Consider the following 25,551-nt stretch of genomic DNA (forward strand, 5'->3'; position numbering starts at 1 on the left):
TCTGAGGAGACACAGCAGGAGCCCTCAGGGCACCACTAACAAGAAATGTATAGAATGGAAACAGCTGAAGATGGGCGTTGCTGCTACAGGGTTAAGTTCTTACCTGTACAGAAAGCCCCCCGAAGTAACCTCGGAGTGTGATCCAACTACCTACCTGCCCACTGAAGTATCATCAAGTCAGCAGTGCCCATGGAACAATGTGTCCACTATTCAAGAATAGAACAAGAGGGACAGCACTTAACGTTTGCTCTCCAAGGAGACCAGAGTGTAGACAGAGAGAGACAATATGTCCTCTATGAGCTATGAAGTCTCCATGAAATATGCAGACAGATACTAAGGGATGGCGATGCTCCGAGGGGCCATATATAATCAATCTGCTATAATCAGGGAGTTTCCTGGAAGAGGCATACGTGAGCTGAAGCTCAAAGAATAACAGGAAAACAACAGGGAAGCCAGCTAGGGTTGATAACATGAAGGGGACAACATAAGGGTAGGTAATTAACAATGGCAAAACTAACTCAAAGACAATGACTCTGCTCCTCCTGCTTAACGCCTTCACATGTGTGACCTGCAAAACATCTACAGAGAAGTTTTAAAGTCATGACTCACTGCCCTTCTTCCTAGCACATCTCCTCCAGAGCAGACACCCACCCTTCTGGAGGACCCTGTGAGGCAAACCTTGTGCCTGACTTTTGAAAAGCATCCAGCTTAGGTGTCTCCTAAGCAGCCATGAATCATCCCAGCTCCATACCAGAGATCCTGGACAAAGAATTTTAGTTCTTCTAAAGAGCTGTATATGACGATGCAAGCTCCAGAGGGTAAGGATGTTATTAAACGAATAAATGAATGAACAGGATAGGTAAACCTTCCAAAAGAACTTAAGCTGGGGCCCCATACATATCCTAGTGAGAAGTGTTGGTAAACTGTTTACACATATAAATATCTGTTGAATTACTGAGTTAAATAAGGCAAGAATCAATTACTAAATGAGTAACTAAATGAAGGCAAGCATATGCTACTTTTAAAACTATCAGAGTTTTGATCCCTGAGGGAAGTCTTCCTGAAGGCAGGTGCTGGGCAAGCTTTACAAGAGCTTAAGTTTCTAGTTCCCCTCTCAGGGCACTTAACCCCATTCATACCCCCACCCCAACTGCCTGTGTACACACAACCCACCTTATACCGGGTTGCATGAAACCTAGTAACTCACCTAGTGAGCTTTTACATACATCAAAGCCAGCCCATTTTATAGATGAGAAAAATGATACTGATCCAGATCAAATCTGAGTTGCAATAAATTTAGGATTCTAGGATTCTCCTACCATAGGTTTTATTCTGAGACCCTGGGAAGATGGCGACTATTTTCTTATCACCAAAACATACTGACTGTGCCCATTCTTCACAATGACCCCAGTCAAATCCCCAGGGAGTAGCTTTCAACTCAACCAACCAGCCCACCAGCATACTTGGACAAGCTCAAGGTTTTTGTGGCATTTCATTTATTTAAGCTATATAAAGTATACACTTTGATGTGGGCCCTAGTGGTAGATAGTTATTCTCCTCCATTCATAAACCAGGTCTTAAAATGCTGAAGAAACACTCTTCCTTTAGTGTCCTTAACTTTCCACTGAGAGTTTTGTTTAGCTCATAAATCTCAAGCCTCAGTCTTGGTCTTCTGGATATGAGCAGACTCTTTCCCTGGAAACTTATATCCTGTCTGAGAAATAAGCACAGCCCTATGCTAGGGAGCAACATAAAAATGAGCTCATCCCAGCAGAGAAAGATTGGCCTATTAGACATTCATCTCAGCCTTAGCCACAGGCAGAGCAGGAGGCAAGCAGAATGCCAACTGCTATTGAAGTCAATGATGAGACATGGTGGCCGTGTCCAAGAGGTGACTTTGGTAAGGCAGAGGGTGGCAGGAGGGCTGGGAGGTGGGCTGGCTGCCTGGAGCACTCAGGCATAATTTCCTTTACCTTCATGCTGTCACTCACAGTCCTTTATATAGCACCAATGTCATGCCACATCAGCTGCACCTGTGCCCCTGTGATGACTTTCAAACTCAGATAAATCCCATCAACAGACTTCAAGATGATGGGCACAATGGAACACCCTAGTGATTGATCTGTTTGTTTCCATCCTACGGCTGTGGACCTATTAAATAAACACTGGTGTTTTTGAAGGAAAAGCAGGAGAAATGACTATTGGGTGGCTTTTATATTTCTTGTTCTGTTTGGATGTTGCTGTTGTTGTTTGCTCTTTGGATTTTTTTTTTTTTTTTTTGGTGTGAATGATTCTTTTCAGACAAATAAATCTGGACATAAGCAGCAGGACTTTATTTGCCAGCTCGAATTCCTTAGTGAATATACTCCACAGCTGGCATGATGTCAATGATTAGCTGATTTCCCTGCATTTTGATTGAGCAAAATTCTGCTCAGTGGCCAAGTTATACATGAGAAGTAGAGGGGCCACGTGATCTTCCCCAGAGACCTTGCCCCTGAATGCTCCCAAGGCCAGTCCTCTCATGTCAGGCTAGTAGAGAGAATCTAGAATGACGCACACTTTTTTCCTCATTTTGCACAAAGTAAACTAGGGTTTGAGGGCAATATTATGCCTCGCTGTTGCATAATCCACCGCATTTTGGGTTGATTTCCAAAGGAAATAATTTTTTTATTAAGTGTTTTAAGTTTATTTATTTATTTTTGGGGGAGGAGCAGAGAGGGAGAGAGAGGGAGAATCCCAAGCAGGCTCCACACCATCAGCACAGAGACCTATGCAGGGCTCAGACTCACAAACTGCAAGATCATGACCTGAGCTGAAATCAAGAGTCAGACGCTTAGCCAAATGAGCTACCCAGGCACACGATCAAAAGGAAATTATTTATAAAGAAAAGTTTATAGTATTTCAAATATATAGTTAGAAGCATTAAGAAACTCTAGACCATAAAAATCCACCCCCCTCAAATCTTTTTAAGTGTTTTTTTTCTAGTTTTTAAAATCCTGACCAAAAAAAAAAAAAATCTATTCAGAATCGGAGAGCCCCTTTCCTTATCTGTTCACCCAAGAGAGTTCCTTAATTAGTATGTTACTATCTCTTTACCTGTAAAATGCAAATGATGTCGCTAAGGATATCATAAAAGGAGTGACTCCAAAGCTATTTCAAGAATCACTTCAGGGGTGCCTGGGTGGCTCAGTCAGCTGAGCGTCCGACTTCAGCTCAGGTCATGATCTCGCGGTCTGAGAGTTCGAGCCCCGCGTCGGGCTCTGTGCTGACAGCTCAGAGCCTGGAGCCTGCTTCGGATTCTGTGCCTCCCTCTCTCTCTGACCCTCCCCCATTCATGCTCTGTCTCTCTCTGTCTCAAAAATAAATAAACATTAAAAAAAAAAAAGAGTCACTTCTTCATTACAGCCTCCCAAGAACATTGTGCCTTGGAGAACCATGATATCAACACTGGGTATGTGAGAACCTGGAGTACCACAAGTCAACTCTGTTTTCTGCATCCTCCCCACCAGGCCCTGAACGGAATGACCTGGGAAACAATGGGGAAGGAACCTGCATGTCCTTGCAGCAATTAGTAGATTCTCAAAGGTAAGGTGGTGACTCCCAGATTCTGCTCATCAGTTCTCCTACGATCAGTCTAAAATGAAGGCATAAGAATTTGGAACATAAGTCAGTCTGTGCATTGTGAGAAAACTCCTTCCAGTTTTCTAAGTTTCGTTGAGAAATGTGTGAATAAGGGCAAGTGACAGCACGACACCCGCCTACACTGCTCCCTATCTATAGTTGTGCAACTCGAGGTGTGGTCTGTGCACCAGGGCCAGTGTGTAAGCTTCCTGTCAATGATCTGCAAGGAGATCAATACAGACATTAGAAGTAAACGTGTCAATACCCGTGTAGCAATTTGGCATTGTCAAAACTTCCAAGGAAGGAACCTACAGGCTCATCTATTTTGTTTTTTTTTCAACGTTTTTTATTTATTTTTGGGACAGAGAGAGACAGAGCATGAACGGGGGAGGGGCAGAGAGAGAAGGAGACACAGAATCGGAAACAGGCTCCAGGCTCCGAGCCATCAGCCCAGAGCCTGACGCGGGGCTCGAACTCACGGACCGCGAGATCGTGACCTGGCTGAAGTCGGACGCTTAACCGACTGCGCCACCCAGGCGCCCCGGGCTCATCTATTTTGAACAGTGTGCAGATTGATCTGGAAGTTGTCCAACTTGGATGGCAAATCACATTGGTCACCTGTTCTAGGATATACCTATTCATGACTGACTGGAAGTCAAAAATGTTATATACAGACAATAGGTACATAGGTAGGTAAGTAGGAAAAATGAACAGGCCCTTTGCCATAGACAGTCTGAGAAGCACAACACTATCATATTCACCAAACGTATAAATTTCTCATTCATTGTCTTTTCTGATAGGTTGATTGTAAGCTTCATGAGGGCAGAAACTGCCTGCCTTCTTCAGTGCTCCACCACCAAAGCCTAGCACAATTCCTGGTTTGTTGAATGAATGAATGAATGAATGAATGTTTAGGATTCTGTCTCCCTCCAGTTTGGCAGCTATTAAATATCAAGAGAAAATGACCACAGTGTATTTGTCAAGTCAAGTCACAAGCTCTCACTCTCCCCACTTAGCCAGTCTTCAATGTTAGGATAAGGAGACAGGAGACTCCAGAATATATCTCCAAATGTATAAACCACATCTCTAGAGAAATATAATTCCCTCTATAGCTTCCATTTCATCACCACCTCTTCAGGAGCACAGCTGAAAAAGTAGAGTATAAATGACATTTCTTGTTATAAAGTACTTATTGTTTGGAAGTTGTCCGTGTCCCATAAACATGCCATGGGGTCTTGGTAGGCTCCAGAGAGTAAATGAGGCTAAAGTTCAAGGGCTGCTGACATTACCAAAAAAACCCACAAAAGTCATGGTCTCATTTCCCCAGAGGATACAGGAGAGACATACCACATTCAGCATATTGTAATATTTTGATTTAAAATATATTTTGTTGACAAGTAGTAAAAAGAGAAGCATTAGGTTAGAATCCACAGTGGCTCCCACCTGAGGTCACACAGGCCCCTCAGGGGAACTGGGAAGGGGGTGGATGTTCCAGTTATCTGTTGCTGCATAGCAAAGCCCTCCTAATTAAAATGACATGAAAAAAAAAAAACCAACCATGTTGTTATTATGCTCATAGATTTTGAGGAATCAGGAATTCAGATAGGGTATGGTTGTCTCTGCTCTACAACACTTGAGATTCTAGCTAGAAAGATTAAAATAGCTAAGAAGTTCTCCAATAACTGAAGACCAGAATCGTGGAGATGTTTTCACTCATAGGTTTGGTACCTGATCCAGCATGACTCAAAAGCTGGACTTGGCTGGGGCTGTCAGCCAAAGCAACTCTATGGATACATGGTCTCTCTCTAGTGACTGGGCTTCCTCACAGCATGGCAGTCCCAGTAGCCAATCTCTCGTATGATGTCCCAGGCCTCCAAGATTAAGACCTACTGAAAACAAAGGGGAAACTACCTTGCCTTTTAGGACCAAACTTCAGAGGTCACATGATGTCACTGTGGCTGAACTGTATTGACACAAACAGGCGCAGGCACACCCAGCTTCAAGGGGACGTATGTAGACACCACCTCCTGATGGGAGAAATGTCAAAGAATGAACAGCCATATTTTAAAACTTCTCCAGTGTAGAAAACTTCTGAGACTTTAGTGATTAACAGGCAGGGATGCTGAAGGTACTACCGAGCATGTGAGAGTTTTGCACCTCAAAGAACTAACCTTCCCAGGATGTCAGGATGCCTGTCCCTACAAACTCCAGATCCTTAGATTTAGAAAGCTAGAGGGGCACCTGGGTGGCTCAGTCCCTTAAGTGTCCAACTTCAGCTCAGGTCATAACCTCACAGTTTGAGCCCCATGCCCAGCTCTGTGCTGACAGCTCAGAGCCTGGAGCCTGCTTTGGATTCTGTGTGTGTGTGTCTCTCTCTCTGCCCCTCCCCTGCTCATGCTCTCTCTCTTGCTCTCTCTCTCTCCCTTTCAAAAATAAACATTAAAAAACATTTTTAAGAAAGCTAGAGAGAATCCATTTCACCCAAGACCGCCATCCCTCAACCTGTTTTGCCCAAGAGGAAACTGAAGCCTGGGGTTGATCGGTTGAATTTAGACTCCAGACCTCCTTCTTCTTCCAAGTTAGGTAGTCCTAAACCCTCTCTGAGGTGACATACTTTCTCCAAGTAAATCCATGTTAAAATTCCTAGTGTATAAAATCATTAAAGATATTAAAACTGGTAGTGAATATATGATGAGTAACAAGATATTTACATGGTTTCTTTTTTAAATTTTTTTTAACGTTTATTTATTTTTGAGACAGAGAGAGACAGAGCATGAACAGGGGAGGAGCAGAGAGAGAGGGAAACACAGAATCTGAAACAGGCTCCAGGCTCTGAGCTGTCAGCACAGAGCCCGACGCGGGGCTCGAACTCACGGACTGTGAGATCATGACCTGAGCCGAAGTCGGACGCTTAACCGACCAAGCCACCCAGGCGCCCCAAGATATTTACATGGTTTCAAAGTAGCCAAACACACATCATTTACTAATAGACAAAAAGAGGAACTTTACAATGGAAAAATCTGGTGGACACCACCCTAACCCAGTGATCAAAGTGACAAATGAGCATCACTTGACTCCTGAGAGGAGGCACTGAGAAGACATAACATCACTTCTATGACATTCCTGCACAAAATAAACAAACTACATCTAATGATGATTGAGGAACATTCTACAAATAATTGGGCTGTTTTTCAAAATGTGAAAGATCATGAAAGACAGTCTCCTTCCTTGCAAGTAATGTTTTAAAGAGACTATATTGATACACACACACATACACACACACACACACACACACACACAAAGGAGAATGATAAAGTAAATGGATATAGTATAAACAGTTGGAAAATTTGAAAATGTTCCTGTACTCTTCTTGCAACTTTTATGTAAGTTCTATATACGCTTGAAATTATATCAAAATAAAAAGTTACACAATCAGCAACAATAAAACACATGTTTGTAAATCTCGAGGTGGCGTTCTTCCAGGCTACTGCAATGAATTCCATTCCTTAGCTCCCCAGGCAGTAATGGTTTAAACAAACCACAATGTCCTGAGCTCTGCCCTCACACACTTACACAGTAGCTCTCTTTGGTCACTGAGGCTTCAGGGAAGATATCAACCACAGTACTTCAGGACACAAATGGGCCCGACTTATTGATCTCTTAGGTCATGTCTTACTTAGGTTACAGGTAAAATTGCTTTAATGAAGAGACCCCAAATCCAGAGGCTTAAATAAAATAGAACTTCACTTCTCTCTCATCAAACAGTCCAGAAAGGTTGGGCAGCTTTGCCATCCTCAATTCGAAGCCTCCGTCTCTGTCCAAAGGAGCAGCTTCAATTGCCATTTCCCAGCCAGAGGGGAGAGGAAAAGAAAGAGTGAAAGACACACAGCTTCATTATACTCAGTCTGGAAGTTTGCATACATCACTTCCATTATCACTTTCTTGGCCAAAATTTAATTACATGCCACAGCTAGACTGTAGGGAGGCTGAGTAATCAGCCTCTAACTGGGTGGATGTGGGCCATGTTCCCAGCTAAAACTCAGGGTGGGGGCAATGTTGTATTATTAAGAGGAAGAGAGTAAGAAAAGATAATGGTCGGTAATTAGAGACTCTGCCCAGGGAACAGAGATTGGAGGGCTTCTACAGGACTAGCAGAGCATCTCACTGATATTTCCAACAGGGGTATGGGTTTCTGGGGGAGGTGGGAAATTCATTGAAGACATTGGTCTCCCAAAATAGGCACTGTCCTGGTTGGTGACCATTTGAATAAATTATTTAAGTAGCTATAACATTTCCAGAGACCCAAGGTGTTCTATTCTGGAGACAAAGACCAGTCAAGACTTTCTCTGCCATGGAGAGTTAAGATCGCCATGGTCAAATTATTTTCATTTTGTCGATAAAATAAAAGGTCTTTACAAAAACAAAGTTGCTCTCTTTCATGCCTGGATTCACATCCGCATGCACACATACGTGCACACTCAACACAAGGTTGTTCCAAGATACTCAGAGTCCTCTCTTTGGGATACTCTTCATTGATTAGGAGCACTAGGAATATTTATACTGCCTACTCTCACTTACTTTATATGATTACTAAATGGTTTCTGTAAAATAACAGGCGAATTGCTCAACATTGCTTTTTAAGGGACTATGTCTTGACTTGTCAAATTTATGAGTGGCTAAATTGCTTTATGCACATCTGAAAAAATTACTTATCCCAGAACAGGCAAGCTAACACATTTGTATTCAAGTTGATTAGAGCTCTGTTTCATTTCTGAGGACTTTTTTTCTCAACATAACATTCCAGAATATGACTTTTTCTTCCCTCCTTTTTTCTCCTATCTCTGTAGGATGCAGGCATATCCACGGGCAGACTACAATGGGCTCTGCCTTTTCTATCCAGCTTCACTGTACCCTAAGGAGGCTGAGAGGAAGCTAACAAGAGTATAGGAGGGTACTGTCTGCTTTACTAGAATCCCCAGTTGGGGGCCACCCAGTTGGTTCACTCGTTTGAGCTTCCAACTTCAGCTCAGGTCATGGTCTCATGGTTCCTGAGTTCAAGCCCCATATCAGCCTAGCTGCTGTCAGCACAGAGCCTGCTTCAGATCCTCTGTCCCCCTCTCTCTGTGCCCCTCCCCCACTTGTGATCCCTCTCTCTCTCTCTCTCTCTCTTAAAAAATTTTTTAAAAATTAATTTAAAAAATCTCCAGTTGGCCATTTGAACCTGAAGATGTGTGGATCACCAAGGCATATTAGTCATAGAGCCTGATGAAAAGACAGGGACATTTATGCACCGGGAAACCAAATATCTGAAAGCCTCCAAAGTGCCACAAAGAGGCTTTGAAAGTCACCGTGGTTCCCCACAGACCAACTTTGTGACTCTTCTTATGCCCCAGATCTGGAAATAGTGACCCCTTCTCCCTGCTGGTAACTTTTCCCAATATCTAGCTAGGACCACCTACCTCCCTGTGACTGCCTCTTCAGCCATTCCTTCTGCATTGATCCAGTCACAGCCCCAGACCAAGGACTTTCAGAAAGGCTATCAACCCTGGCCTGTGCCACAGACTTCTCCATGTCAAGAGCAGGGGCATCCCTAGATCTAACTGCCAGCTGCATGGCCTTAGCATACCCGCCCACTCTGCTTTTCTTTCTTTTTTTTTTTTAAGTTAGTTTATTTTGAGAGAGAATGCATGCATGTGCATGAGCTGGGGAGGGGCAAAGAGAGAGGGAGAGAATTCCAAGCAGGCTCCACATTGTCAGTGAGGAGCCCAATGCAAGGGCTCAATCTCATGAAATAGGAGATCACGACCTGAGCTGAAATCAAGAGTCAGACGCTTAACCAACTGAGCCACCCAGGCGCCCTCCGCTGCTTTTCAATGCCCCATCTTCAACCAGGGATTGTCAGGGAAGCAACAGAGGGCAGTCAAATGAAGAGGTAGCATCATGTAGAGGTTACAAGTGTGGTGTTGGAGTAGGATTGCCTGGGTTTGCATCCTGGTTCTGCCTCTTTCTAATCCTGTGACCTACGCCAAGGATGCCTCTCTGCCACAGTTTTCTTCTTATTAAAATCTGATTGATAATATTACCTCCTTCACAAGATAGTGTACATTTAAATTACTTAATATATGCAAATCACTTAGAGTCATGCCTGACATAATTAAGCCTTGATAAGCATTAGCTATCACCGTCATTATTATTGTTACTATTATTATGGAATCTGACAATTAGAAGATCATTAATGACCTTGTCCAAAGCAATTTCAGTAAACCAGTGGGAACATATAGGTCAGTGTGATGTGGACAGATGAATGCATGGCAGGTGAGAAAGTAGAAACATGGTATTTGGTCATAAGGAGAACAGATAAAAGATAACTAAGGAAGGGCCAAAAAGGAATCAATTCATTCTTTCACCACAAAATACTCTGACAGAAAAATTGTTACAAGGCTTTGGTGATTCTGATGAAATCATATAAATTTAAATCAATCTATTAAGAGCAATGAAAATATTAATCATAACTTAACAATATGCATATCTCACTTTATTCTCTTTTTTTTCAAATCCAAGTTATTTAACATATAGTGTAATAATGGTTTTGGGAGTGGAATTTAGTGATTCATCATTTACATAGAATACCCAGGGCTCATTGCAACGAATGTGCTCCTTATTGCCCATCATCCATTTAGCCCATCAGCCTACCCAATACTCCTCCATCACTTTATTCTTAAGTCTGAGGATACAGGGGAGTCTCCTTGATGCCATTTACACAAGGGAATCAAGTCTTAGGTGATATGCCCTGTCCCAAGCCACGCACCCATCCTGGGTAACCCTCTCTTTCCTCTCTAGATTATTAATATTGCAGAAATGCTTATGTCTGTTACCCCACTGCTCACAAACCTCAGAGAATCTCTAGTAATGAGAGCAGGTGCATTTTCTGAGTTTGGAAGAAAAGAGCAGCAGCAATTTGCCAACAGTCTGCTTGCCCAAGCTTTTTTAACTGAGGGGGGGTCCTGTAACAGAATCCCCCACATTATTCCTTCTTGCTGACCCAGGGTCACAAGAGCAGGAGTATTTCCTCACAGTCTGCCCCCCCCCCCATGTAGAACCCCACCATCCTCCTCCTCTGTTCACTTTGTTCTTTTTCCACTGGGCCCCCACACCTGAGCTGATGGCGAAAGACCCTCCTTTGCACTCCAGAAGGCTGAGCACCTGGGCACTCGCTCAGGATCTCACCACCACCACCCTATAAGGGGTTTGCACCTCTGTGTTGGACTCTGAACTGGGGAACGTTCTGCCTCCTTGCAGACCTCTAACTTCCTGTGGCAACAGGCCTCACACCTGTCTCCGGATTTCTTGCTCCCTGCTCTGCTTCCTCTGGTGATCTGTACAAAGCCCTATTGACTTAACAGTGCATGTTCCCTTTGGCATTTCTCCTCCTTGCAACTCCCTGGGGTCTCTCTGTCTAAATGTAAGAGGTTCTGTGCTGATAGACAATACTGGCCAAGACAAACTTGGCAGCAATTGGTGTTTACAAGGTCACTCTGGGGACCCATCCAGCCAAGCAGGGCTGGGGCAGGGGATGCCGGCTGCCCCGAGAGCCCCTCCCATCTCTAAGTGTGTGTCTGACGCTTGCTCACCCAGGACTTTGGCTTATCAAGCATGATACACTGCAGAGCACTTCAGTCTCCTTACTCTTTCTCCATCCATGACAGAGCTGCCCTTTAAAAGCTCTCCTTGGATATTTGAAGCATTTTAAATGTTTTGTTGTAAAGAGTTTTGGCTCTCTGCTTTACATTTCTCTGGACACAAGCAGCAGCTTTAAAACTACGTTTAAATACATTGGGGAGTAGGAAGGGGTTGTAAAATTCAGAGCTTCCATTAAAGAAATCCTCTAAATGTAATTTCCTTTATTAGGAAAAGGGAGATGTCACAGAATTAAGAGGGTAGATGCACTAGATGACTATTGCTGCTATAACAAATTATGACAAACTTAAAAAAACACAATCCTATTATCTCAGAAGTCTGAGGCATGTCTCAGGAGGCTAGAACAAAGAAGTAGGCAGGGCCTCATTCCTTTAGGAAGGCTCTGGGAGAGAATCTTGCCTTTTCTAGCTTCTAGAGGTTGCTCATAGTCCTTGACTCGTGGCATGGTCCATCCTCATAGCCAGCAATGGCACACTGAGTTCTTCTGATATTGAATTTCTGTGAGCTTCTCCACAGGCACATTTCCTTCCAACTCACTCTCTTCCACCTTTAAGGACCCTTCTGATTATCTTGGGCCCACCAGGATAATTCTCTATTTTAAGATAAGGTGATTAGCAACATTAATTCCATCTGCAACCTTAATTTCTTTTTGCCATGTAATGTATGTTCACAGATTCTAAGGATTTGGATATGGACATCCTTGGGGAAAGGAGGGAAGGCTTCTGCCTAACACAATAGGTATAATTGGAGATATGCTGGGCTTACAGTTTTAGTGAGCTTGGCATTGAACCTGATATTGGGAAGACAATTGCACGGTAGTCTGAACGATCCCCACCTCCTCCCAGCCACCCACATCCAGAAAAGGTCTGCTGAGGTTCTAGCCACATATGCTAATCAAGACTCAGGTCCCAGGGATACAAGCCAGAGAGCAGTGTCCTTTTGATGTGGAGAGAGTTCTGGTGACTAACCATTATAGAATTCATGGAAGTGCAATCTCTCTGAGCTGCTCTCCCTCAAAGAACTACTCGCTTAATGAATCCTCTCCATGTCTTGGATAAATCACACTGGCTGAGGGCACCGCGCACTGAAGGCTCTCTGCTAGTTGGCTAATTTCTGATATATACGAACACTGTCAGTTCCACCAATGGAGCTGGATGGTCAGCCATGTCAACTGCGATGGCACCCCAACCTATTTATGCCAGCCTATGGTCTGGTAATAATGTAATGTAACTAAATGTCACATAAACCAGTGAAAGATACACACAAACAGCGTTGTTTTATGCATACCAACTGGAATGCTGTAGAAAGACTCGATAAAGATGAGTGACTTCCACAGCAACCACAAAAAAAGAGGCAGGCAAATTAGTTGGTAAAACAACTATAAAAGATAGGGAATAAAATCATAAAAGTTTCGGAGGATTTTGCCAAAAAAAACAGAGACAGAGCCAACAGTGGGAAACTAGAGACCGTGCAGAAACAAATGCAGCGGGAGCTCAGTGGGGGAAGCCCCTGGAGCTCTAAACAGGCAGTGAAAGGGGTCCTAGCCTTGCTCTTATTGGCTGCAGAATGGGTGAGTGAGGTCTGACTGATGTGCAAATCGCATGTAGGCACAGGAAGATTCGTTTAAGGAAGGCTTGCAAAGTGTGCACAGATAAGAGGATTATTTCTAAAAGGCAAAGCAAGGTGAGGGGCACCTCCCCTTCTCAGTCACAGCAGTGGCTGGTCCTTCAAATCCTCTCTGCCTTCCTGCCTGGAAGTAAAAGGAATTATTGGAAACTCCACTCTGTCTGCAAAGCCTGTGTGTGATCCCAAGCTGACAGATGGGGCCATTGAAATAATGCTTCTCTGAGAAAGTACTTCCAGAAAATCCCAGCTCTTTGCTTGGTAACCTCACCCCTTTGAAGACAGTTATTAATTTGGGGAATATCAAAGAGCGTCTGGTGACACATCTTCTGACCTCGTCCTCCTTCTTGCTCATGAGCATGTCCCAAGAAGAAAATAAATACTTTCTTTAGTCATAGCCTTAAAGCCTTTAATGGGCCTTGTGCCCATATACACAAAGAAGTCAGACCCAAATGAATTCAAGACAGTGGAGGAAGATGAACCCAGAGCCCTAGGGTCACATTTTCCCTGCCTTTCCTTTCTCTGTGGGTTTCTCTCAGTCAGAATGCACTCTGCCATCTGTGAGCCTGGGGTCCACGGCTGCTCTAGAAGGAAGAGTTGGGTCACTGGATAAGCTTGAATTCTGGTACATATGTTCAGATGCCAAGCAAAATGTATTGAATCCATACGGATTCTACAGAATCCAAAACATATAGAATCTAGCCCTTTCCAGCCCCAGTCCTAAGGGAACAAGACAAATGTAATTTCATGGAGATGGGTCCAGATACAGATATTTTCATATAATTTCAAAAACAGAAAATAAAGCAGTACACTTATAATTAAAGCATGATGATTGAAGATCAAATGGAGAAGGAACTAGTGTAAATGATATAAACATTCCATATACTGAACAAATCAACAAATGATATTTGAAATTAGTAAATCATTTCTAGGTTACCACTGGGAGAATTAGAGATAGAAATACTGAAAAGAAGATGCACGACAGGGACGGAGCGTGTACTGACTGAATTTGCATGGAAATAGTAAACGGTCCAGCAAAATGTGCATTAAACTTTTACAAATGTGTCCACGTAGAGAAGGAGGTGGAAGGTGGTTGAGAAGAGAGTATGTTACTCCTGGCTTTGCCTGACCTCTGTACTGTACCCACTGAAACTAAAAACTGGAAAATTGGAAATAAGTGTTTATGCACTTAGAAAGTAAAATATTATGAAACTATTCAAAATGTCACTGTTGTGGAAGACTAATGGCATGGAAGATGTTCCTAATATGTGGCCAAACTTTTATGGCCATTGTGGCCACTGGCAAGAATCTGAAAACGATTTGAAGTTCACACATGGGCAAAATAAACCTGACCACATTCAAATAAATTGTTTGATTCATGGCCTGATAGATGTTTCAAATCACTTGTTTTATAAGTTATAAAATGTCTTAAAAACTTGTTGGAAACAATCAAGTTAAAATAAAAGTATAAAAATTGTAGCAAAGTACCCACATTGTTGATCCCCTAGTGATAACATTCTAGTGTACAGTCTTTCGGATATTTATCTACAGGTTTATAAATTTTCACTATATATATATATATATATATATATATATATATACACATACACACACACACACATATATATACACACATATATATACATATATACATATGTATACATACACATATACATATATATACACACACACACACATACATATAGACACACACATATGATTCCATTAAACAAAATAGAATAATACAATTCCTACTATTCCACAAAAACAGTAAGAATGCTTCAAAAATATTTGTGTCGTTCTTGCACAAGGACCTTGGTAATTTTTTCTGTACCCTTCTAGGTTTATAACATGAACTGCCATATAGTGAAGATAGTGTTTAAAATATTATCAAAATTATAAAAACTTTTGAATTTAAAATGAGTTCAAAGACAATTAGCTTAAAAAGCCCAAAAGGCTTTATTGAGTTAACAATAAGTTTAAAAAATGAAATTAATTTTAAAGCATTGATTTTTTTTTTCCTAAAAGAGTAAGACATTTAAATTGTTTTTTAATTCAGTGTTTCAACTCAAGAAATAGAAATTAACTCAATTTAGCTTTTCTATAGTGTTTGCAAATAGGTCTTAATATTCATATGGCCCAAACAGCACAGCATGTCAATTCCTGGTTGGTAGCTTTTCCCCAAAAAGCTGAATTCAGCAGTCAGCAGGCTTGCCTTGGACAACATTGCTTGGGAGATCGGTGGTAAGGGAGGAGTGCCATTTAGTGTTTGAAAGACCTAAAGCATCATTGAAAGCGATGGTTGTATGCATACATCCCTTTAAAAGGATGGCGTTGAAGTGTTAGGCTGACCTTTGGCCTAGGTTAACCCAGTTTTGGAAAAGCGTCAATCACCAGCTCTAATTATTGCCACCCCCTGGAAGGCTGCCCTCCTGGCTTCAGTATCTACTCTCTTGTGTGCTTCCTCTTGATGCACAAGGGGAACTGGGTCCAGTGGCCCCTCTGGGACTGACAGATCATGACCTTCTGTGAGAAGCGGAAGGGCCATGCTCCTAAATGAGACAACAGAGTGGGGAACCCAGGCTTCTGACTGGGTAATGCGATTCGCAGAAGCATTTATTAAACCTCCCTGATGTGTAAGGCAATGCACTGTAAAGCACATCCATCAGTGAATCGGGTTTTTGTCTTCTAAGCCTAGGGCCCTCTAGGTAATAATGAGATGATCTTAGGTAATTGATCTAACCTCAAAGTGACTCAGTACCTTAAATGCAAAGTGGGGACAATAAATACTACCTGGGTAATATACTTTTTTTTTTTAATGCTATCTTGACCCCGTTTTGAGGCCCAGGCTAGAGGCTAGTCAGTTCCCATTATTTTTTTTTAATGTTTATTTATTTGAGAGAGAGGGACAGAGAAAGGAAAAGCAAGTGGAGAAGGGGTAGAGAAACAGAGAGAAAGAGAGAATCCCTAGCAGACTCTGCACCATCAGCCCAGAGCCTGAGGCAGAGCTCAATCTCTGGAACCATGAGTTTATGGTCTGAGCTGAAATCAAGAGTTGGAGGCTGAACTGACTTAGCCACCCAGGTGCCCCATCAGTTCCTTTTCTTGAGAAGTCAGTTGAGTCCACACCCCAACCACCTCCCTTATCAAGTACTCATACTCCTGGCCCTTATAATTCACCTGATTCCAGGGTGAGCAACAGGGCCAGGTAACAGACAACCCTTTAATAGCCCTTATGACCCAGATCCTGTTGAAAGATTTTAAATTAGGCAATTCTAAATCTGCTTGCCTCTCCTTGCTCTTTCCTTCCTGTAAAAATCACAAGGTGCTTGCCCACCATTCCCTTCCCTCCCTCTCCTTGGTGACAGACCCTCATGCTTCCCCTGACTGGTCTTGCATGGCATGCTGTATTCCGCCCAGGGAATCATCAGCACAACAAAACTGCAAAATTCTTTCTGGTTTCTCTCCTTTGATGTGTGTCTGGACTCACCATAATTCGCCCAAGGCAATATGGTTAAAAGAGCCTGCCCTGTGTAACTCACACAGTGATTTGGAGACACATTAAGATAATGGATATGAAAGCACTTGAACAGGTGGAGGGATTACAGGCATGTAATACGGCCTGAAGTGCTCTCTTCAGTGGTGGAGAGAAGCATGTCAGGTGACAGATGAACGCTTCGGTAGACATCATTAGTGCTCATCAGTATTGTATTCTCTCCTCACTGGGCACACTAGACACCATATCTCCTAGCTCTCTTGCACCTGAACAAATCCAAGTGACTATTTCTGGCCAAAGGTTATGAGTGGAAATGACATGTTTCGTTTCCAAACTGAGGCAAGGGAAAACCTTGCAAGATATTCTAACTCTATTTCCATTCAGCATTGAGTATGGGAACCATGCATAAAGATTGCAGAACCACAAGATCTAATAGCCTAGATCACTGACTCAGTACATGCTTGGGAGCCCCTGAAGGTTAAGACGACCTCTAGCAAATTTTACTTGAGTGAGAAATAGATTTAGACTATATTCTGCTGGAATTTGGGGTATTTTATAGATATTTAAAAACTAGGAGTGCCTGGGTGGCTCAGTCAGTTAAGCATCCAACTTCAGCTCAGGTCATGATCTGGCAGTTTGTGAGTTTGAGCTCCACATCGGGCTCTGTGCTGACAGCTCGGAGCCTGGAGCCTGCTTTGGATTCTGTGTCTCCCTCTCTCTCTGCCCCTCTCCTGCTCATGCTCTGTCTTTCTCTGTCTTGAAAATAAAAATAAAACATTTAAAAACTAATACACACACACACACACACACACACACACACACACAAAGAATAGCCATATGGCTATAAATTTAACAACTTAAATAAGAAACTTTTTTAAAAACACAATTTACCAAAAGAGCAGAAAAAAGAAATGGGAAATCTGAATAGCAATAGGTCTATTAAAACAATTGAACTTTAACATTTTTTTTTAATTTTTTTAATGTTTATTTTTGAGAGAGACAGAGCATGAAAGGGGATAGGGGCAGAGAGAGAGAGAGAGAGAGGGAGACACAGAATCTGAAGCAGGCTCCAGGCTCAGAGCTCTCAGCATAAAGCCCAATGTGGGGCTCAAACTCATGAACCATGAGATCATGACCTGAGCTGAAGTCCAGTGCTTCACCAACTTAGCCACCCAGGTGCCCCTGAACAACCGAACTTTTAATTAAAAACCTCTTAATAACAAAAACTCGAAGCACGGTGTCTTCACTGGTGAAGCCTATCAAACATTTAAGAAAAAAATAATACCATTCCTACACCAAGACCCTTTCTCTAAAGAGAAAAATGTAAGAATATTTTCCAATTCTTTTTCATGTTATTTGGCTCTTCCTCACTGCTAGCTCATTTGTTTTCAATTTTTCTTGTTTTCTTGTTTTTTTTTTTTTAATTTTAATTCCAGTGTAGTTTGCATACGGTGTTATACTATTTCAGGTGTACAATATAGTGATTCAGCAGGTTCCATACATTAATTAGTCAGCACTTATCAAGATACGTGTACTTTTAATCCCCTTTCCTCTTTCACCAATCCCCCTACCCACCTTCCCTCTGGTAACCATCAGTTTGTTCTCTATAGTTCATAGTCTATTGTGGGTTTTTTTTCTTGGGGGGGGGAGCTTGTTTTTTTTTTTTTCCTTTGTTTTTTTTTCTCAAATTCTACATATGAATGAAATCATATGGCATTTGTCTTTTTCTGGTTGGCTTATTTCCCTTATTAGCATCATACTCTCTAGATCCATCCATGTTGTTGCAAATGGAAAGACCACATTCTTTTTTATAGCTGAGTAATAGTTCTTTTATATAAGTATATATATCCCACTTCTTTAGCCATTTATCTATTGATGGAAATCTGGACTTTTACCACAGTTTGGCTATTATAAATAATGCTGCAATAAGCTTAGGGGTGCATATATCCTTTTGAATTAGTGTTTCATATTCTTTGGGTAAATACTCAGTAGTGAAATTATTGGATCATATAGTACTTCCATTTTCAACTTTTTGAGGAATCTCCATACTGTCTTCCACAGGGGCCGCACCAGTTTGCATTCCCACCAACAGTTCATAAGGGTTCCTTTTTCTCCACATCCTCACCAACATTTGTTGTTTCTTGAGTTTTTCATTTTAGTCATTTTGACAGGTGTGAGATAATATCTTATTGTAGTTGTGATTTGCATGTTCCTGATGATGAGTGATGTTGAACATCTTTTTGTGTGTCTGTTGGCCATCTGTACATCCATCTTCTTTGGAGAAATGTCTGTTCATGTCCTCTGCCCATTTTTTAATTAGATTATTTGTTTGTTTGGTATTGAGTCTATAAGTTCTTTATAGATTTTGGATACTAACCATTTATCAGATATGTCATTGCAAATATCTTCTCCCATTCAGTATTCTGTCTTTTAGTTTTGTTGGTTGTTTCCTTTCCTGTGCTGAAGAATTTTTTAACTTTAATTTATTTATTTTTGAGAGAGACAGAGAGCCGGGGAGGGGCAGAGAGAGAGAGAGAAACAGAAAGAGAAATCCAAGCAGGCCCCATATTCAGCAAAGAGTCCAATGTGGGGCTTAATCTCACAACCACAAGATCACAACCTGAGATGATATCAATAGTTGGAAACTTAACTGACTGAGCCACCCAGGTACTCCAGGATATTTTATTTTGATGAAGTCCAAATAGTTTATTTTTTGTTTTTGTTTCCCTTGCCTCAGGAGAAATGTCTAGAAAGATGTTGCAATGACTGATGCCAAAATTACTGCCTGTGATCTCTTCTAGGATTATTATGGTTTCAGATCTCACATTTACATCCTTAATCCATTTTGAGTTTATTTTTATATATGGTGTAAGAAAGTAGTTCAGTTGCATTCTTTTGCATATAGCTGTCCAGTTTTCCCACTATTTGTTGAAGACACTGTCTTTTTCCCATTAGATATTCTTTCCTCCTTTGTTAAGGATTAATTGACCATATAATTGTGAGTTTGTTTCTGGGCTTCCTATTTTGTCCTATTGATGTAGGTATCTATTGTTGTGTCAGTACCATACTGTTTTGATCACTACAACTTTGTAATATAACTTAAAGTCTGGAGTTGTGGTGACTCTAGTTTTGTTTTTCTTTTTCAATATTGCTTTAGCTATTCAGAGACTTTTGTGGTTCCATACAAATTTTAGGATTTTTTTTTTTTTGTCTAGTTCTGTGAAAAATACCGTTGCTATTTTGTTAGAGATTCCATTAAATCTGTAGATTGCTTTGGGTAGTAAGACATTAAACAATATTTGTTCTTACCATATGAGCATGAAATATCTTTCAATTTCTTTGTGTCATCTTCAATTTCTTTCATCAGTTCATCATAGTTTTCATAGTACAGGTCTTTTACCTCTTTGGTTAAGTTTATCCCTAGGTATTTTTCTCTCTTTTGTGAAATTATCAATGGGATTGTTTTATCAATTTCTCTTTCTGCTGCTTCATTATTAGTGAATAGAAGTGCAACAGATTTCCTACATATTGACTTTATATGCTGCAACCTTACTGAATTCATTTATCCATTCTAGCAGGTTTTTGGTGGAGTCTCTAGGGTTTTCTATATACAGTATCATATCATCTGCAAATAGTGAAAGTTTTACTTCTTCCTTGACATATTTTGCAATTTATTTTATGAGGCTGGTATTATCCTGATACCAAAACAACTAGACAAAGATAGTATAAGAACACTGGGGTGCCTGGGTGGCTCAGTGTGTTGAGCATCTGACTTTGGCTCAGGTCATGATCTCCCAGTTCGTGGGCTTGAGCCCCGCATTAGGCTCTGTGCTGACAGCTCAGAGCCTGGATCCTGCTTCAGATTCTGTGTCTCCCTCTCTGTCTACTCCTCCCCCTCTCATGCTCTGTCTCTCTCTCCTTCAAAAATAAATAAACAAAAAATTTTTAAATGAAAAATTAAAAAAGAAAAAAAACTGAAGACTTTCATGAATATAGAGGCAAAATTCCTTAACAAAATATTGGTATATCAAATATAGAAATGTATAAGAAGAATAATATACCAAGACAAAGTGGGACCTATTCAAGCATTAGAAAATTAGCATAAAATTTCAAAACCAATCAATATGGTTTACCATATTAAAAAAAATAGTGCAGAAAAAAAAACATATGATCTTATCAATAGATATAACAAAATCATTTGACAAAATTTAACACCTATTCTCTTCCTTTAACTTAGCAAAGAGTATCTATGAAAAATCTACAGTTAACATAATGTTTAATGGTAACAACAAATATATTTAACTATTTCCCCTTAGGGACAAAAAGAAGGCGAGGATGTTTTCTCTCACTACTACGATTTAGCACTGTACTCAAAGGTCTAAACCAGCTGAATAAGGATAGAAAAAAAGGCATACAGATTGAGAGAAAGAATAAAAATGCTTTTATTCAAAGATAAATAAATTTTATATGAAGAAATTCTAATACATCTAGAGAAAAATCTATTTATTTATTTATTTATTTACTTACTTACTTACTTATTTTAAGAGAGAGAGAGAAAGAAGGAACATGAATGGGGGAGAGGGGCAGAAGGAGAGAGAGAATCTTAAGCAGGCTCCACGTTCAGTGCTGGGCAATGTGAGGCTCAGTCTCACCATCATGGGATCATGATCTGAGCCAAAATCAAGAGTTGGAGACTCACCCAACAGAGCCACCCATTCACCCATTAGAGAAAACCTTAGAGCTAATAATGAGTTGAACTGAGTTTCAGGAAACAAGATACAAGAAACAATTATACACTAAGAAAAAAAATTAAATATTGAATTGAAAATAATACTATTTAGAATAGCATCCAAAATTGAATACTTAGGAATAAATCTAACAAAACATATGCAAGTTTTATTTATTTAATACTATAAAACTTTGCTGAGAACAAAATGGGGGCACCTGGGTGGCTCGGTCTGTTAAGCATCCAACTCTTAATTTTGGTTCAGGTCATGATCTCACAGTCCTTGAGAGCCCCACATAAGGCTCTCTCTCAAAATAAATAAATAAATAAACCTTAAAAAAATACTTAAAAAAGAAGAGAAATGGAAGAATTATAGAACTTGGTTTCAAGATCTATGAAGTCCTAGTAAGACACAAATATAAGCAAATAGATCAATGGGAACATATTCAGAGTCTCAAAATAGACCTGTACACATATGATCAATGGGTTTTCAGAGGCCAAGATATTTCAATGGGGAAAAGATAGTCTTTTCAAAAAAAAGTGCTGGAAAACCGGGTATCTATATAAAATAAAACCTGACCATTACTTCATACCATACATAAAAATTAACTTAAAATAATTATAGGCTTAAATGTGAAAAGTGAAAACTCTAAAAGTTTAGAAGAATGCACAGGAAAAATCTTTGTGACCTTCAGATAGACAAATATTTCTTAGATTGAAGAGAAAAATACAAGTCATAAAAGAAAACACTGCTATACTGGACCTCATCAAAATTTAAAAATTGATTCCCTGAAAGGCAGTAAATAAAAGGATGACCGTCTGTGATATTACATTTGAATACATGTATCTGAAAAATGATTTGTATCTTACAACCCAACCCTATGAAGACACATCCAATTTTTAAAATGGACAAAATAGTTAAACAGAAAGATTAGGAAAAACATTATATAAGCACCTTACAATATGCCCCAAACCATTAGTCTTTAGGAAATGCAAATAAAAACTATTACATGAAATGGGATGGCCAGACTTTTAAAAATACTGGCAATTCCTAGTGTCCGTCAGAATGTGGAGTAACTGGAACTCTCATATAGGAGTATACCACTTTGGTAAATAATGGATTAGTTTCCTAAAAGTTCAGCATAGCTTTACCATGTTGACCAGCAATTCTACTCCTAGATATTTACCCAAGAGAAATGAAAACATATATTCACAAAAAAAATGTATTCAAAAATGTTCTTACAGCTTTATTCATAATAGCCCCAAACTGGCATCCACCCCAATATCCATCAACAGGTGAATGGATAAACAAATTGTGTTATATCTATACAATAAATACTACCTTCTTATAAAAAGCACTAACTACTGATACATGCATCAAAGAGGATATATCTGGGGGCATCTGGGGGCATCTGGGTGGCTTAGTTGGTTAAGCATCCTACTTCAGCTCGGGTCATGATATCATGGCTCATGAGTTCGAGCCCCACATTGGGCTCTATGCTGACAGCTCGGAGCCTGGAGCCTCCTTCAGATTCTATGTCTCCCTGTCTCTCCCTGCCCCTCCCCCACTCATGCTCTGTCTCTCTCTCTCTCCTTCAAAATAAATAAACATTAAAAACAAATTTTTTAAAAAGCATATATCTCAAAAACATTATTCTAAGAAGGAAAAAAAATGCAGAGCACGTACTATATGATTCCACCTATGCAACTTCTACAACATGCAAATCAAATCTACGATCACATAAAAATCAATGATTACCTGGGCCAAATATCAAATATGTGGTCATAGGGATGAGCTACAAAAGATAGAAAGGAACTTTCTGGAATGATAGAAATATCTATCCTTATAGTGCTTGTGGTTACATGAGTGTCCATATTTACCCAAGCTCAATGAATTGGACACTTATAATAGTTAAATCTTCATTATGTAAATCGCATCTCAACAAAGTTTACTTAATTTTAATTTTTTTTAATTTTTTTAATGTTTATTTATTTTTGAGAGAGAGAGACAGAGAGAGACAGAGCTGGGGAGGAACAGAGAGAGAGGGAGACACAGAATCCGAAACAGGCTCCAGGCTCTGAACTGTCAGCACAGGGCCCGACGCGGGGCTCGAACTCACAAACCGTGAGATCATGACCTGAGCCGAAGCTGGGTGCTCAACCGACTGAGCCACCCAGGCACCCCTTACTTAATTTTTAAAAAAGGTAATCAGTGGAAGGTACAGGAGGTTTGTCAATATGAAAACAAACAGGACCTGAAATGTACTTTGAACCCACATTTCATGATAGCAATACAGAAAAAAAGGACTCTAATCATGTTCAGATGCCTGTATCCATCTCTGAGTAATGTGATTATAGAAGGAAGTTAGCATGCATGCCCTAGCTGTCCCTTTAAAAGAATGATCTGAAATAGGAATATCAAAGGATGTCTGTGAAACAAAAACTTAAACATCTTCTTTTCCTTAATCAACACAGACTTTCCAGAAGCAACAAAGAACTTGAAGAAAGATGCATCTTCCTTCACTGGCACCACCCAATCCCTTCAATAAAAAAAATCAAAAGAAATCAAAAGGAGAGGATAAAGACCTGCATTAGAATCACATCTCCTCTACCTACCAGCCTTGTGATTTTGTCAAGTTACTTAGCCTTTTCCAGACTTGCTTTTCTCATCTGTTAAACGAGGACCAGAAAGTATAAATGACAGTTTCTTTGCAAATATTAATGGAATACCATATGGAAAATGCTTAGCAATGCTTGAAATATAATATACCTGCAGTAAATAGTAGTTAGGAGAAAAAAGAAAGGTAGCTCTTATTGTGTGACTTATGTTTTATATCAACATGTGTTCCCTAGAATTCCTGGTGTTTCCACAATGCCTCTAAAAGAACCATAACTTCTGCTGTTAGAATATATTCAAATTCTTTAAGAATGAAATAATATACAAATGTTTCATATACTGTGTTATAGCTTTTCCCTTTGTTTGTTATTTGTTTCTTCTGTAGGAAAACTGATGGAAATGCAAAAGGAATGTATAGATGATTAATTTCAAAAACCTAGGGAAGCCTGAGGTTTAAATTCAATTTAAATTCAGTCTAGATTTACTTTCTTCTGCAAACTTTGGAAGGAAATGATGTCACCACTTGGAGTATGAGAAAGTAGGATGCTCTTATCTGAACTGTGGATGATGAGACAGGAGCAAATCCACATCTGTAGGTCTTATACAATGGCTGTCCATCCTCAGAGCTGAAATCCTACCCATCATTCAGTCTTATTCAACAATTTATTTACAGTTTCTAAATTTATTGAAATCTGTTCAACTGTTTTCAGGCAACAAACAGATGGAGTTTAGGATTGGTGAATTCAAATCATCAAGCTCACAAACTGGGAGAAGATGGACTGGGTCTAAGAACAGACTGCATTGTTGAAGACAAAATGAAAGGGTAACCTTTATACACCAGCATTTCACTGCTAGGAAGTTCCAAACTGATGAAAACAGTTGGCTGTCCATCTGGAAAAGGTATTTAAAAATTAACTGAAATTCAGAGTGCTATTTTAAGGTAGCAATTGCTTTCTATAGATGCCCATTCTGCTCCAATGAAAATATGACATTGGAATCTGTTAAAAGATAAACTGAGGCATATTAAAAATTTTAAGGGTTTATCCAAGCAAAAACCGATTCGAATTGAGTAGCATCAAATCAAAAGTGGTGGAAAGCGCCCCCGCCCCCAGACAAGAACTCTGGGTGAGACTTTTATAAAGAATAAAGAAAAGGCAGAAGCAAAGTAAGGAAATTATTGATTGACTACTGATTAAAGCCTACTTGGCTGTGTGTGATTCATTGTCCATAGGTTCCAGTTTTATAACCTTGATGTATTTACAGGTTTAGAATTTGATGTGTTTACATAGGCTGCCATGGCATTACAGCCACATCAGTCTAATGGCCTCCTTGTTTAATTAATTTAAATCTCAATAACCTCAATGCTGAGATATCTTCTGCAACTCTAAAAGATACCATTGAGTCATTTTAAAATTTAGAAAGTTTGAAGGTGGTAACTAATGTCAGCAATCTATGAGGACTTCAGACTATGAAAATGCCAGATGTTAGGCCATAAGATGTATATGACTGAATTTAACAAATTTTTCTTTTTGCACAATTCAAAGCTTTTAATAAAGTGTTCTAATCAATAGTAAAATGCCTGACCAAAGCTATTAGCCTCAGCATTAGAAGGCTGAAAGGTAATACTATCCCAATTATATCATAACTGCTAAGACGGCATGGCAACAATTAGCCTGGAAATATGGCTAAATTACTTAAGTCTTATCCTGAATAAACCAGGGTTCAGATGTACCAGTGTCCAGAATTAAAATCACAATACCATATTAGAAG

The 25,551-nt window shown here is 40.1% G+C and overlaps 1 long non-coding RNA gene and 1 other non-coding gene across 2 annotated transcripts; one reads left to right on the plus strand and one right to left on the minus strand.

The window, feature by feature from the left end:
* Positions 1-23,966, plus strand: LOC131484444 (uncharacterized). The gene is made up of 3 exons (XR_009248252.1): positions 1-818; positions 3,406-3,585; positions 23,640-23,966. It is a non-coding gene; the product is annotated as an uncharacterized LOC131484444 (long non-coding RNA).
* Positions 14,708-14,812, minus strand: LOC131486434 (U6 spliceosomal RNA). The gene has a single exon (XR_009249338.1). It is a non-coding gene; the product is annotated as a U6 spliceosomal RNA (small nuclear RNA).
* Positions 23,967-25,551: the final 1,585 nt, after the last annotated feature.

Source organism: Neofelis nebulosa, chromosome 9 (genome assembly GCF_028018385.1).
Source record: "Neofelis nebulosa isolate mNeoNeb1 chromosome 9, mNeoNeb1.pri, whole genome shotgun sequence".
NCBI lineage: Eukaryota > Metazoa > Chordata > Mammalia > Carnivora > Felidae > Neofelis > Neofelis nebulosa.